General features: G+C 35.2%; 1 protein-coding gene across 5 annotated transcripts in view; it reads right to left on the minus strand.

Annotated features, from left to right (window-relative positions):
- Slc38a4 (solute carrier family 38 member 4) overlaps positions 1–16,728 on the minus strand; it is a 71,508-nt gene that overhangs the window by 40,314 nt on the left and 14,466 nt on the right. The window contains exon 1 of one of the 5 annotated variants that reach the window (XM_021243088.2): positions 3,375–3,507. The exons of 3 other annotated variants lie outside the window; for them this stretch is intronic. The gene's annotated coding sequence lies outside the window, so the exon portion shown is untranslated. Of the gene's footprint in view, positions 1–3,374; positions 3,508–16,728 lie in introns of those variants that run through there. One more of the 5 variants, XM_004863146.4, reaches the window with a different exon arrangement.

Raw genomic sequence — 16,728 nt, forward strand, 5'->3', positions numbered from 1 at the left:
GAGACGCAAATCAAATGATAAAACAAAAGATTTAGACTACTACCACACTAGAAGATTTCTGGTTTCATCACATTTATTAAGAAATATGTAACTATTCTAATTAGCTGATTCCTTATGTAGAAATCTTAGTTATTAAACATTTTAATGTCTTGTTCTTTGAATTTTTAGTTAAGCGCAGAATGCCAGACTCTCAAAACAGCAAATTTCTCAAATTTTACATATGTGGTTCAACTCTAAAGACATCAAATCTGGTTAACAAAACTATCCTGAGTTAAGTTATAACCTTCTGTAGGTACTGAAAACATCTATTTTAACTGGTAAATCCAAATGGAAAGGGACGTAGCATTGTCAAGAGTAGATTTACCACCATCACTGTTGGTCTGGTCTGCCTGCCAGCCCAGTCTACTCTGAAATCCAGGTCTGGGGAGCAGACAGCCTGACATGACATATCCCCTTTGGTTGAGCCAGCAAATAGTAACTGGCCATGCAACTTCAAAAATCCCAGATATCTTATATCCAAGGAACTGATTTAAATGTGCTTCAGGTAAATGAAAATAGCTTTGACCATAAAACAAATCTATTACGTCCTTTATCTTAAATTCTCTTAATTTCCTCCCATGATATCATTCTCATCATACTTTGATAGTAAATCTGTTAGTCTGTGGCATGAATTATCTCAGAAATTAGCTTCCATAGAGATATTCAGCCGGAGGGACCTCTCAGAAAAGAATCTGACAATAACAAGATAACCATATTTACTTACCATTTCCTATTGTTGATGGAAATATTTTAGCATTTCCATTCCTTTACTCAGACATAGTTTAGAAATAACATCTAGGAAGAACTAGAAAAGTCCCAATAAATAACTACATGCTGAGGTCTTTTGCTCTTGCTAAAAATGTTACATGCTTGCTAATACAGGGATTAAAGCAATCACCTCATAAAGTATAAAGAACTATTCATAAAATTTGGATATGTTCTTTTCCTTATGGTTTTTTAAACATTGTTTTTAGAAGAAGATATAGCTTCTATAGTCATCTTAAACATAAAATTCCAAGTACATTTTTAGTTCACATGTTTCCAGAGTAGTTAGTGTGCAGAATGCACAGGGATGTGTAGCGTATACGAAGTTACCATAGTGAACTCTTTATGGTGTACATTTTAACAGAGGTACCTAATAGCCTTACACAAGTTGTGGTTGCAATAAATTCTAAAATGTCTACACTCTATATTACTGATACGGGGCCATCCCAGAAGGTATTTGCTGCTTCTTTCGAAAATAAATTATTCCTATTTTCCTTAAAGTAACTCATATATTTTTAAAAAATCACTTCAATAACCATATATTATATAACACAAAGAAAACTATGTAGAGTTTATCCATCAAAACTACATTTTTCAGAACTTTAATTTTGCTGATGCCCTTTTTGGGTGTGTAAATAGAATTACAATCAAGAAAAGTCCCAGAACATTTAAAAAATATATATTGGAACTAGAGGATCTTGAACTATAAAATAAATGGCCTTCATTTTTTTTTTTTTTTTTAGACAACACACCTAAATTTCTTTATTTTGTCAAAATTGAATTTCTTTGTACCCCATTGTTCATGGATATATTTCTTCAGTTCAAATATTTTTCCACTGGTTGTGAAACTTTTAACTTTGCTATAATCTAGGCTTTTAATAGTTCATCATCAAAAATGGGCATCTGAAATGAATAGACACTTCTTAGATGAAGAAGTATGAATGACAAATAAATATATAAAAACAGTTCAATATCACTGGTCATTTGAAAGATGCAAATGAAAACACTGAGATACCATTTCACTCCAGAAAGAATGGCTAATATCAAGAAATCAACCAACAACAAATGCTGGTGGGGCTGTGGGGAAAAAGGAATCCTTCACTGTTGGTGGGAGTGCAGACTCGTAAAACTACCGTGGAAATCAGTGTGGAGATTCTCAAAAAACTAGGATTCGAGGTACCATTTGACCCAGTATTCCACTTCTGGGGATCTTCCTGAAAGAATTAAAAGCATCATACCACGGAGATATATGTGCACCCATGTTTATAGCAATACAGTTTGTAATAGCTAAAACTTGGAAGAAAACCCATCAATTGATGAATGGATAAAAAAGATGTGATTTTCTATACAATGGACTACTACTCAGCCATAAACAAAGATAAATGAGATATTTATAGCTAAATGGATGCACTTCAAAGCTGTACTATTAAGTGAAACAAACTGGACACATGTATGTAAATATTGCATTATATTTTTATATGAGAAACTGAAAGTGTAAGCAGAAGCCAAAATGTATAATAGATAATGTGAAAGAGGAAAAAATCGTTCAAAGGGAAAGGGGAACTGGGGAGGGGAGAGGAGGAAAGGAAGGAAGGAAAAGGGGAAAAAAGAAGAAAAGAAGGAAAAAATGGAAATGGGGTTTTTGTAAATAGGGAGTGAAAGAGGGATTGAAGGGAAGGGGGGGGATGAGAAAAAAAGGAGACTCCAGATACATCACGTACAGGTACAAATTCCCTATGATAAATGTGATCATTATGTATACTTAAATTGAGCCAATAAAGTTAAAATTTAAAGAGCATTTCACAACCATGTATTCTATGATATGTTCAAAACATAAGGATACTTAAATCCACTTGGAATTCTCCTTCTGTCTGATTAATAAATTTGAAGAAAATAGCTCTACTTCTAGATAATTCATTTTCATTCTCCTAAAGCTCCGTTTGCATTCCATTGAATTCTTCTACTTCTTGTCATAACTTTGTTCTAAAAATACTTTTTTAAAATGATCAAATTAAGAGAAAAAGATAAGACATAACTTTCTTTTTCTTTAGTAAGAATAGAAAGGGTTTCCTTAGCCATCCACATCTGTGGCATGCATGTGAAATTTCTTCTTTGATTAAATTTTTGTGGACTTTGTATTTTGTTTCCAAGACACAGAAACATCTTTAATGATGTAACATTAAGATTATACTTCCACAGTTTTATATTTTTTCCTAAAACAAATTATGTCAATTCTTTATTACATTTAGTGGCTAATAAAACAACAGCAACAATGTATCACTTGCTACCTGCTCTTTTTGCAATGTTTCCTTTTCCTATTATCCACTGTCCTAATTTTATGCTCAAATCTCAAATTATCAGCAAAAGAAAACTCAAATCAGGATCTGGGTAAATAATTTTAATGTTTGACAGTATGTTGAGTTGTTAATCTTTTCTAAAACGAGGAAAAAATTTACCTAAGTAGTATTTTCAAACATTTTAATGTTTAATGAATAAACAATCAGCACAATAAAAAGGAGAAAGAAAACACCATTATAACCCTAGAAACAGTTACGTAAAAACAGATGTACCTTACTTATTTATCCAGGCCTGTGCAGTCTTTCCTGACTGTTTGGAATGGCAGACCCCTGTCACAGAGTGGACTTTTTTGAAACTTTGGAGATCTAGACAGTGATTTAAAGACCAGTGGGAGTGAAGCGGAGGAGCCAATCAACACCATCAACCTCGCCCCAGCACCTCCCTCTGTCCAACTTGCGTCAGCTTTTTTTAAAGAAAGAGACGCCAACTCAGTTTACTGTCGTACGCTTGAGTTGGACACCGGTTACACCAATTTCTATTTGCTTTTAGAATTTTGGCTTTTATTCCACAAAATACTCACAGAAAGTTTTATTTTGGTGTTCTTCCTCATGAAGATTCTGTAGGTTGGTTGATGGGTAGACATAGAAATGTTAATTTTTTTCAGAATGTTTGTGAATTTAAGTCAAAGTAAAGCAAGTAATAATAGTTATGGGGTCAGGTTGTTTAATTATTAGAATCAAAGTGCATTGAAAATACTGATTATATTATATTTAATTGTTGACCCACTGAAAAGAATTTGTACAGAATGACAGACATTTTCAAATGGTACCAATTTATTCAAGGTGTTGAGCAGCTGGAAATCACAGGCCACTGTCAACTATTGCTGCCACTCCAAAGCAGTATGCGCAGTACACAAAAGGCTATTTGATGTTTTGTAAAGAATTTCTAAATGGACGTATTTTTTCCCTCTTGCAAAAAACTGACTTAGTTCTCCACATATCAAAGGAAGAGTTAAAATATGTTGGCAAATAATTTATTCCGCTATGAAAATTTATCAACTAGACATTATTCTGAAAGTGAGAATACAAATACAATTTAGAAATCAATCTAGAATTCAGGTTTCTTTACCTGTTAAATATTTATGGCAGGAAAGAAGAATCGGATAACCAATCAGAAGCACTGCTAGATTACAACAGTTGTGTCAATTCTTAGTTCCATTAAAAAAACTAAACACTGTTCTTTGATTAAGAAATTCTTAAGTTGATGCAATATATTAAACAAAATGTCTGGTTACCCATTTCTCTTTTTCTTTTCAAATGTGCCCATTTGGTCTATTAGCTTTAGGATGGTACATTTACTTTTACTTTCCTTTTAGTGCATTCTCCACGTTTTAGTTTGTAGCTTTGTCTTTTCTCAGGTAAGAGTTATTAGGGCCTATGGGGGAAATGATAGTAACAGATGTACTACCATTAATTTCAGGGAAATCTAAAACATATTCTTTTTCAAATCATTGTTTCCAACATTAAATCGTGATCTTTCCAATTAAGGTTTCATTCTATTTGCAATTTATAGATGAGCACGAGATTATGCCAAGACCTACAATGACTGTTAGAAAATTAAATGCTTCTATTCTTACAAAATTCCACATTATTGTTTGTCAACTGAACAAGAATGATGCCCCAATATGTGAATTTTTATACTATGATGCTTTCATATGAAATAGTGGAAAGATAAATGTGTAAATACTCAAATTGTTCTACCTTACCTAAAACTTTAAGCCTCAGCTTCCTTATAATTCTGATCTTCAAGTATATAATAAATAATTGTAGCAAATTAACATCTTAGATTAAAATTAAGCACACATAAGAGACCTCTGGGAGAGCCGCATGTTTCTTTTGACCCTATTCTATATAGCACAATTCTTAACACAAAACTTTTCTAGCACTGACTTTAAAATTAAATATGCATACATGAAGTCTAATTTGGCAAACATTTAATGAATTCAAATACTTAAAGTACTAGTTTGTTGTTACATGTTTTTTGCCTCCAGATCACTGGAAATGTTTAGACATGGCAAAAGAAATGAAATGTACAGTGCAGTCTTGACAAAATTCAAAGTAACTTTCCTTTCATAAGGAAAACAGAGACTTAAATGTGATAATTTAGTGTCTTGAATATTTTTAAAAAATCATACCATAATGTAAATTTACATATATTTAGTAATAGAGTTTTGTTCTTTTGATTTTTCTTTTTTTTTTTGGTACCGGGGATCAAACTCAGGACCTTGTGCTTGCAAGGCAGGTGTTCTTACTGTTCTTTTGATTTTTAAATGCAGTATATTCAGTCAGGATCTGATTTGGCTCAGGTATGACTATAGAAAGAACAGACAAAATATGTACAGCCTTTAAAAATGAATAAAACGAAAAATATACAAGTAGTGAATAACGAAGCAAGTGTGGGCAATGAGAAAACATACACCTTAACTGATGGTTATAAAAAGATTAAGTAAGCGCCACCATGAAAAGGTGTCTAAGACTTGGTCTTTGGGTGTGTCTAGGGGTGAGGGCCGAGGAGTAAGATGTGTCCCCTTGAAGAGGAACTTGGCTTCCAGACTATAACATAATTAATGCCAGCCCAAGGACACAGTGTGCTCCACAACTCCAGACGAAGAATCCCTAGGGGCTGAGGCCATCCATCCAAGAAGGTATCAGGGAATTTATGGGCCTCGAGCCAAGCCTTGGCAGTCCATGTGAGCTTCCAGTAGGCAGAGAGAAAAGGGAAAGGCATCCTGGATGGAAAATGCAGACACGCTAAAAGCTTATTCTGACAAGAGAGAAAATCATCCTGGCTGCAGCTGAAACTTTCTGAAGCAAAGCAGAGGCACCGAATAGAAAAAACAGATCGGAAAATGCATGAAGTCTAAGGGCCTCAGGGTTTTGTTGATGAGGGTCTTTTGAAAGCTTCCAAGAAGATAAAACCATGAGGACAGGGATGCAGAAGAGAAGGTGGGGTGTAGGCAGAGGTACAGACAAGAAGGCTGAGAGGAGGTTGGCTGATTGTTTGTGTTTGGAGATATTTTCCCATCTGAGTATGATGGCAGAAGGAAAGGCAGAGAATTTAAATTGTGGTCAACAGGAATTCGACGCTTTTCCTTGTATTGTAATTTCTTTTCACATTCACAACCTTACAGTACATACTATGAATTTTATGTGATCATTTTTATAGAAACAAAAAAGTTGTAATAAAATACTCATTTTTCTTCACCCACATAGAGGAGGAGAAATTATATAGTGGTAACTCACCCAGCTCATCACCCCTTCCATCAATCTTTGACTATTCCCCTCAAATAGTACAGAAAAGGTATCAAAATGTGCACGATAATACAGTGTTATCTATTGAAAGTACAAAATTGTTGACTCAAAAGTGATTTAGAGTATATGCATTGAATTAGAATTTTATCACCCATATTTAAAATTACTGATCAACCTGTTTAAAATTTCTACCTTCAAGGATATTGTCAAGAAGAAAGTTGCAGGTGAATCCAGTTAAAATTAGTAAACATTAAAAAAAAAATCATTAGTCAGACCATCATGGCATTTTGCAATGGTTCTGGGAAAGATAATCACTTGTTCTCCCCTTGACTGTAATCAAATTTCTAATTTTAGTCATTGGACAAAATAATATTTAGAAATAGCATCTGGTTATAGCCAAACTGAAAGAAGACATTCAGAAAGAGTAGTGACTAAGAGACTAAATTAATTAAATTTTAATAATTTTATATTGCCTTGGCTTTTGTATTTTCTTCTTTATTTCCGCTTTACATTGTCTATCATTTTTCTTGCTTCTATTTCTTTTTTTTTTTTTTTTGGTAGCAGGGATCGAACTCGGGACCTTGTGCTTGCAAGGCAGGAGCCAGAACCACTGAGCTAAATTCCCTACCCGCTTCTATTTCTTTTAAACTCTTCTCTACTGTAATGTATTTATGATGCTTTATTCTCTCTTTTTTTTTTTTTTTTTTGTACCGGGGATCGAACTTGGGTCCCTGCGCTTGCGCAGCAGGCGGCGAAACCACTGAGCTAAATCCCCGGCCCTCCTTATTCTCTTTTTTTAAAATCACTTTTAGCCCTGAGATTCATAAACTCAATAGCCAGTATAGCCTAATAAAGTAAATATACACACATGAAAATTTATTTGGCAAATTTAAACAACTTCAAATAACTAAGGCACCGGCTTGTTGTTAGACTATTTTCCCCTCTAGGACCTCATGTCCCAGGATTTCATCTCTGTTCCCATCCTACAAACCAATATTTGTGCTTCTAAATATAGACAATATTTAACATTAATCCAGTTATTTTTATAGCATTAGAGGTAAATATCTATCTGACCTACCAAGTTTTTCCTAAAACATGAAAGACACTAGCAGAACTGCAATTGGATTTTGCCTAAGCAGCATGTTGATTACTTGTTTAAACAGAGGATTTACCCTGTGTCTTTTGGTTTCTAGGCTTAGAGTATTAAAGGAAACGTGATTTTTTTTTCTTTGTGTTACAGCTTTGTCACTTCAGGTTCTTCATCTTATCTCTTTTTAAACATTGATTTTTGCAGAAAAGGAAAATAAAGCAATCCATAGAGAAATGTTAGGGAAGCATTCCTAGATTATTCAAATAGCAGAGTTCTATGTTTTCCAGGGTGAGGTGAGGATTTATACACTTGTGCGCTGTATCCCTTGCACCACTTACAGGGTGATACTCATAGTACCATTTTCAATATCCTGAAACTATTCACCTCAACTTACAGGATAAAAAAATAAGGAATAAAAGAAGAAAAAATTAAACATTATCCCCCCACAAAGAGCCACGTGTCAAATTCAGAACAGAGAAGTCAAGTTTAATAATTTTCTAAATCCCTGTTTCTAAGTCCTTTCAGATGTCCATGGACACTTGGGTCACTTGTATTTTTTTTTGAGGCAACAAATATGTTTAAATTCCTTCAAAAATCTAAAACAGGATTCCTAAGCTTTCGTGAACTTTAAATGTTTCCATTTAACATTTAGAATTTCAGTAATTTATCTGAATTGTAATCACCCATAAGTTTCATAGACTGAATTATCTTTCTTTACTATAAAATATCTGCTTAAGCAGAAGCCAGGAATGAATCCGTGATATTTTCCATCTTTTTCTTTTCTTTTTTCTTTTTTTAAACTGGGGATTGAACACAAGGTCTTTGCACCGAGGTACATTCCCAGCCATTTTTGTTTTGTTTTGTTCTCTTTCAAATTTTGAGACAGGCTCTTGGTAAGATCACTGTGTTGCCCAAGCTGGGCTTGAACTTCCAATCCACCTGCCTCAGCTTCCCAGAGTGATGAGATAACAGGCATACGCCACCAACACTGTGCTTTTAAAATAACCTCTGAACATGTGTACACTAAGATGACTATATGAATAGCAACATTTGATGATATCTTCAGAAAGTTTAAATACAACTCCCAAAGGGCTTCTCAGGTCCCTGGAGAGATCCAGAAAACCTGTCTGTCCCAGAGAAATGCTATGACCCTGGATTCTGAGGAAATGGATGCCATCACTCTCTTCAAGTCAACCTAAACCACCTCTCCAGTTATAAAATGGAACATTTTGGAAATGTTTGAGTAGCAAATGATTGTGTTGCAAAATGAGCAAACAAGTTTGGTGCAACTTGACAAATTTATTGACTTTGCCACAGACCTAAATTGAAAATTGCAGTTAGCATCAACTGACCAAAAAAAAAAAAAAAAAAAATAAGAGGAAGAATAAGAAGAGAAAGAAGAAGACAGCCCAGGATGTTGATGATATTTTTTCTCTGCCTTTACCCTTTGAAACAGATCTTTCTGGTCCATTTCATTTCTTGATCCTACATTAAAATGATAGAAAAAAAAGTATCACAAGTTCATTTCAGGTTTCTACCTAAGTAGATCTATTGAGAAGGATAATAACCCCTGTGAAATTTATGGGTGATAACAATTTAACAAATGTACTGAAATTCTAAATGCTAAGTTAGAGGTCTTAAAAGCTTGCACTGAAGAGTGAACCCTAGCCTTTAGAATGCCCACAATAAAAAACAGCATATCTGGAAATATATATATATATATATATATATATATATATATATATAACTGATAATTGTAGCAACATTTCCTAAACAATTAAATTATCTTGTCAATTTCAATTCTTCATATTGAATCCAATACTAATAGTGCTGGGTTGAGTCAACTACCTTTCTAATTAATGGCAATTGGTGGTTTAAAAAGTGACATTCTTATTGAGTCACTGTATATTAATTCCTGTTGCTTTCTTCATAGTCCCACTCATCCTTTTCCTTTAAAAAGCTTTCCTACCGGAACAATTTTGCTTTTGTAATTTCATCATTGATTGAAACTTGCAAACCTGGTGCCACTTGGCTTGAATTTGGACTCTCAACTGTTACTCAAATGCAGTAACAGCCCAAGAGGCTGTTATTCAGTGGCTAGACTAGGAGCACTTAGCAGGACTTTTGAGAAGAAAGGCCCATCCTAAAGGCTAATAACACAAGGTTTGTTGTGAAAGAATCCATAGCCCAGGCTGGGGCTTTAGCTCAGTGATGCTGGGCCTGCCTCGCAAGCATAAGGTCCTGAGTTTGATCCCCCATACAGGGTGAAAAAAAGAAAAAGAAAAGATTTTTTAAAAAGCATAGTTCTACTGTCCAAAGATCTGCTCAGGCTGATCTCTTTAGTATTCTATACAGAATGTTGAAATGAGAAATGCATGCTCACCAGAAAGAATTCTTCAAATGAGTCTGAGCAGAGATAAAGAACAGTATCACTGATATTTTTCCTAATTCACTTTTTGGTGGACTCGGAAGGATTTCCTGAGTCACATCTTCTCTTTAGAGGGGAGCACAGGTTGCTAAGGAGAGCCAATTGTGAAAGAGTAAAGTGAGTGTCCATGTTATGGGCAAGGACCCGTTAGACCCTTTAGAGATATCTGCCTTCCTGGAATATGAAGCAATCACAAGGAGTTTATTTCTATTGCTGGGCCCCACACAGCACAGGGGAGGGACGCGATGTGATCAGAGCCATTCACTGGGATGTTTGTTACCAATGTGCTTGTTCTTTGCTACAAGTGTTGGCAGTGCCCAATAGGAGTAACATTAACTCAGCTTTTTGTGCTTACTGGTTGCTTTAGTTAGGAATTATAATTCCTGGAAGGCTAGGTATAAAATTGGTAACACTAGTCTTTCTTTAAATATAGGAAAGCTGATTCAGTAAAAAAATAAATGTCTTGGTGCAGTTCAGTGGGACAGCAGCAGATGCGAGACATTTAGGCATATGGTATATTTAAGCTTGGGAGTGAATGCAAAATATGTCTAGACAGGCGATTTAGATTAGTTATAAACAATATATTTTGGTTATTTACCTTGATTAATATTAGACCATGTCTGGCTCATAGAAGGTGCTACATAAATGCTGAATAAAAGTCTTTATTAAAGGTTTTCACCGAGCCAATCTGTGTATCCAAAACCTTTCTTTAGAATTTATTCATGAGGTTGTAATGAGAAGTGTTCTAATAATCATTCTAATTAATAGGTCCTGCCATGTATTAAAATGCAGTCTTTCTTTCTTACGTACGGGGCCAGTTGTGAAAAGACAAAGTGAATGCCCATGCAATGCAAGGACCCATTAGATCCTTTAGAGATAGTGGCCTTCCTGGAATATTAAGCAATAATTACAAATCATGTGTATAAAGAATAATAAAGATAAAAATAATAAAGATTAGGGAAAGCCATAGGTCATAGAAAGCAACAGTTAGAGTCTAATAATAATATAATTCTTATGTTGTTTTAAAATTTACATAGAGATTTTATAAAAATACGCAAGGGAAAAATACCTGAAATACTATATATTAAAATATTAACAGCAGTTATCTTCAGAATGTAGAAATATAGGCTTTTTTTCTCATTATATTTGCTGGCTAATTTTTAAAAAGTGTAATTACTTTTGTTTTCAGGAATACAATAAAGATAACTGAAACAAAAATAACAGAAACAGAGTTCCTCGCTTAGGTTTTTTCGACTACTGTTAATTCCAGGATCAGCCACTAACTAAATCTACTTTTAGTCAAAATTTTGCTCAAGTTCCTAAAAATCATTATGATACTATAAATTTGGCTAAGAATAGAAAAGTTTAGGTTCATAAGTAACAGATGCTCCTCTACTTACGATTATTATGTCCTGATAAACCCACAGTAAGATGAATATGCATTCAATACACTGAACCTACTAAACATAGCTTAGCCTTCCTCACATACCTTAAACACGCTTAGAACATTTACTTTAACCTACGGTTAGGTGTTGCCAGAGAGGGTTAGACCACATACAGTAGACCCCTAAAATTCACGGGGGCTATGTTTCTAGAGCACCTGTGAATTGCGAAAAACTGAAACATTACTGGAAACCTCTGCAGTAGACTCCAGTCTCCTGCCCAGTGTATAACATAGGCCTGAGAAAAAAACTAAAAGACAGACCTAAGAGAGACTGAAAGTGGGGTGCCAGGACAAACAATGTTGATGCAACTGACAAAGGTGCTGGCCAGTCTAAGCCCCTGATTTTAATTAGTAATCAACTGGGGCTAAAAGTGAGCTACATGCAAGGGCAGCACTACATGTGAGGATGCATAGTCATGTGGTTTCTATGGAAATTAATGTAAGCAAGGCTCATGAAAGACAAGACAAAACATTCTCATATTAGGAACAGACGAGACAAAATATATTGTTGTTATTAGAACATTGTCTTTCTAGTTAAGAAAGTTTTAATTGTGGGAATGGAATTGGGTGCCAGGTACTCTGACCTCGGCACATAGGCTTTGGCTGGACTCACTTCTCAAAACAAGCCAATTGTGGGATTAACTTTTACAGCCTGCACTGCGTACACCCTGCTTTGGGCATAATCAATATTGTGGTCTCCTGCAGGGTGGTGCTAAACCAATCAGTGGACTGATTAGTAATCACCCACCCTTAATCTTAACACCTTTAACCCTAGCATTACATCATGAATCAATCACACATTCCAGATTCAGCCACCTCTGAAAAAGCTCCACCAATGACTGCATGAGGCTTTGGGGGGACATGTAGACACAGCCACAACAAATGTGTTCAATCATCCCACTCCTTGTAATGACACAAGCTGCCCATGCAGATGAGAAGGGATGAGTGCAATACTTCCAAGACAAAAGCAGTGAATGTCTTTATGAGATGTGATTAAAAATATATACATGGTGAGTGTTGATGCCAAGCAACATCTAACAGAAACGCAGTCTTGTAAAAACATTATAGTGAGTCCTCATCCACCTTATTCACTGGATCTGGCACTGTGCAACTTCTGGTTCTTCCCCAGTGTCCAAATGACCATAAAAGATAAATATTTTGAATTAACTCGGGACATTAAAGCAGCCATGACAGGGCAACTAAAGACACTCATGTCAGGTATTCTAGAACTGCTTCAGAAATGGCAGGAAGACTGGGATGTGTTTGAAATAACAGGAGGGGGGTATACTGAAGGGATTAATGGCAATGTGTCTTTTACTGTAATAAGTTGTTTAAAATTTAAACATTCACTGTAGTGTTGGATCACACCATGAATATTTACAGCTACATATCAAGAAATAGTACTTTTCTTTTTCCTGTTCAAAGAAGCTCAGCTTTTATCCTTTAGCTCACATGGTCCTATAAGTACATTATTGTTTTCTTACTGTAATTCCACACTCTATTAAATATGGGTCAATAAGTGAAATGCAGAGCACCCTAACTCAAGAAAGAGTCCAACTGAAAAAATGTTCAACATCACCGGTTGTTCCAGAGATGCAGATGAAAACAACACTGAGATTCCACCTCACCCCAGAAAGAATGGCTGCTATCAAGAAATCAACCAATAGCAAATGCTGGCAGGGGTGTGGAGAGAAAGGAACCCTTCTCCATTGTTGGTGGGAGTGCAGACTGGTGCAACCACTGTGGAAATCAGTATGGAGATACCTCAAAGAATTAGGCTTAGAGGTCCCATTCAACCTACCTGTCCCCCTGCTGGGCATCTTCCCAAAAGAATTAAAAGCATCATACCACAGAGATATATGTGCACCCATGTTTATAGCGGCACAGTTTTTAATAGCTAAAGCTTGGAAACAGCCCAAGTGCCCATTAACTGGAAACTGGATAAAGAAGATGTGGTTTTTTAAATAAAACGGAGTACTATTCAGCCATAAAGAACAAGAAACTAGAGACATTTATAGCTAAATAGATGGATATTGAGGCCATACTCTTAAGTGAAATAAATAGGACACATATGTGTAAATACCGAATAGTTTCTCTAGCGTGAGAAACTGAAAGTGTAATTAAGGATACCCATGGATGAAATGGCCTAATAACATATTTCTCGGATTGTGTTTCCTTCGTGTGTCGTATGACTGTAGCGAAATTTAAATTAGGGAGAAGCTTGGCTTATGTGGAGTCTGCCAGCTAACTGGAGTTTTTTTCCAGACCACTGTTTGTTCAATGTTGGTTTTGGGGATCTTCCTGAAACAAGTCACATCCTTTGGTGTCTTGTTGGAGCTTGAGATGCTTTTTTAAGTTATATGGAAAAACGTTTAAGTGCTTTTCAGTTTTGTTTTGGTTGAATTCTACTGTATTTGAATATTATTGTAGTTTTTTCCCTTGCATTGTTCTTCTTTGAATGGTTTTAATTTTTGTATGTGTGTGTATTTGATAATAAAGTTATTTTTTAAAAAAGAAAGAGTCCAAATTCAAGGATTCAGATCTAACGCCCACCATGCTGCCTACTCGCTGAGAGAGCTTGGACAATGTGTAGCCCATCCTTCTTTCCTCTGCGCTGCCTTTGCCTCCTACACTTACTGTGGCACCCACTCACATGCTGGACAGCAATGTATTGTTTACCCTTCCAGACTTTCAAGTCCTCAAGAGTACCCAGTGGGTCTTATTCCCCCTGCATGGGTCAAAAAGAAGAAATTCTGGATCCTGACTACCTAGACTTAGATCTGATTTCTATTACTTACTGTCTTTCTGACTTTGAGAAAATGGTTTGGCATTTCTGATTGCCTCAGTTTCCTCATCTGGAAAAAGTAAATAATAATAATAATGCCTACCTCACTCTGCTATGATAAAGATTAACTAAGTTAATATTTCTGCAGCATTCAGAGGAATGTTGGCACACAGAAAAGATTATGTATTTGTTATATATGTATACTTAAAGGATTGTTTTGAATGTCAGGACTTTGTGGGCTGTGTTTTATTCTAACTGACTATATGCCTTAGATTAACTGAGGAGCTTTGTTGAAGAGGTAGATAAAATCTGACATAATATTCTTCAAAGCTGGATCTAATAAAAACTTATATAAGGCCACTATGTGGGTTAAAGGAGATAACAGGTACTTAAGCATTATAAACATAAAGCATTTTATTAATGTTCATTTACAAGAGTGATGTGACATTTGAAAAATTGATTATCAATTAAATTAGTCTCAAAATCTTTTGCCTTGAAAATATATTGTTACTCTTGATTAAACCTTTATTTCATTTCTAATATTATTGGTTAGCACTGTTGTAAAGCTGGAAAGAAGCAGATTTTGACACTGGCCCATGGAATCTGAGAAAATAACCTTGTAATAAGACACAATTTGCAATATGTGTTTGTTTAGTGTTAACAAATCTGTGAAGCTGAATGGCACTGTGGTGCATATTTACCCCAGGACTTGTCCTTTAGTTAATGTTTAAACATGCAAATATACTGGTAGATTTTGGAGGACTGATTTGGCCACACTTTGGATTTATGGTTTTTTTCAGTGAGATTGATAAGCCACAAAGATCTAAAGATTAATATCAAAGTAAGTAACCTATATTTTGCTTACACTCTTAAGATTTCAGGTTACCAAGCATTTTAGAATTTATTCCCAAATCAGCTGGTCACACAGTTTGATGTAATCAGAGTTAGCTGAATCAAATGAATATCTTTTTAATCAATAATAAATAAGGTGATGACATTCTCTGTGAGGCAGCTTCTTGATCAAGCAGCATCACATAAGTGATAGACATCTTCAATCTTTATATTTTTTAAATTCAGAGAAGTCTTACAAACATACATACACGTTGCATTTCATTAATTTGAGATTAACTTGAATAAGATTACTTAAAATTTGAGTTGAATTCTAAAATATTATTGTGTGAAATCCTTTATTAGATCCAGCTTGATTTGTTCTTTGTCACATAGAAATAAGCAATTTTGTGCATTTTATTGTATGGAAATAGAGGAGATACCATGGCTTTGTGCCTATTAGTCTTCACCTAAAATGTTTAAGAAACAATTTTCTTTTCAATTTATATTATCTTATGGCTATTATTTGAGAATAATTTGTTACAAAATATACATGAGACAGCATGTCTGAATTAATTACATTTGAGGGCAAAGTGACTTTTCAAGGATTCTAAGTAGACACAGAGAACTTCTCTGTCTCCTCGCCTTCTCTCTCTCTCTCTCTCTCTCATAAATGAGACAGTGAACATAATAGTCTGCACAGAGGATAGATAAAAGGGTAAAAGTGTAAGTTCAAGGTCTATCATATGTAAGCAATGTATGACTGGGTCAGTTATAACCAGAAGCAATTCATTCTGCAAAACACAGGGGCAAAATCCAAATAATTTAAATTAAACAGAAGGGGTAAATTATATCTGGATGTACAAAGCTGAAAATACACAAGCAGGCAGTGTTATGGTTTGTGTCTAGATGTCCCCCACAAAGCCTCATGCAGTAGTAAGTAGGGCTTTTTCAAAGGTAGCTGTATTTAGAGTGTGAGGTTAATTCATTGTGCAATGCTAGGCTGAAGGGCCCTAGGATTAAGGGTGTACCTGCCCTAAGTAGTCTGGATAAGAGAAAAGGGGCAGGAAGACTCTGTTAAGTTCCCTTGCTTGCTTGCTTGCTTTTGGTGTCTTCTGCCACCATGAACTGTTGCCCCTCTGCCGTTCCACCCTACCTCAGAGCCAGTAGATTATGGACTGAAACCACTACAAACTGTGAGTTAAATAACCCTTTTCCCCTTTAACTTTGGATGTCAGGTATTTCTGACTCAGCAACAAGAAAAAATAACCAAAAATCTTCATATAAACTACAAGCTCTCCCCATTCTACTAGACCTTAATGTATAGTACCAAAAAAAAGGAGATCAGATATACATACACACAGCATTAGGGGAAACCAAAGCAACAGAAGACCCTCAAGGCCCCTCAACTTACTTGAGGCAGAGCAAGGGGGCACAAATGGAGAATAAAGCAAATACCAGGCAGTGTTACTCTATATAAAGGTTATAGAAGAGATGAAGAAACTAGATGAGTTCAAAGAGGTAATGATCTGAAAGTTCATGGAATGATAATTCCAGGGGAATTAATTCAGGGGAAATAAGTAAAAATTGGAGGAGTTGACCATAATGATTGAAAACATGAATGACAGATTCACGAAGGATATAAAATTCTTGTATCAGACAGAAATATCTAAAATAAAAAACTGTATAGAATTCATAAATTGCAGAAATGGCCAATGTGAAGACAGAATGTCTGAAATT

The sequence above is a fragment of the Heterocephalus glaber genome, unplaced genomic scaffold, assembly GCF_053883595.1.
Source record: "Heterocephalus glaber isolate CG9 unplaced genomic scaffold, H.glaber_assembly_v1.0 deba00001733, whole genome shotgun sequence".
NCBI lineage: Eukaryota > Metazoa > Chordata > Mammalia > Rodentia > Bathyergidae > Heterocephalus > Heterocephalus glaber.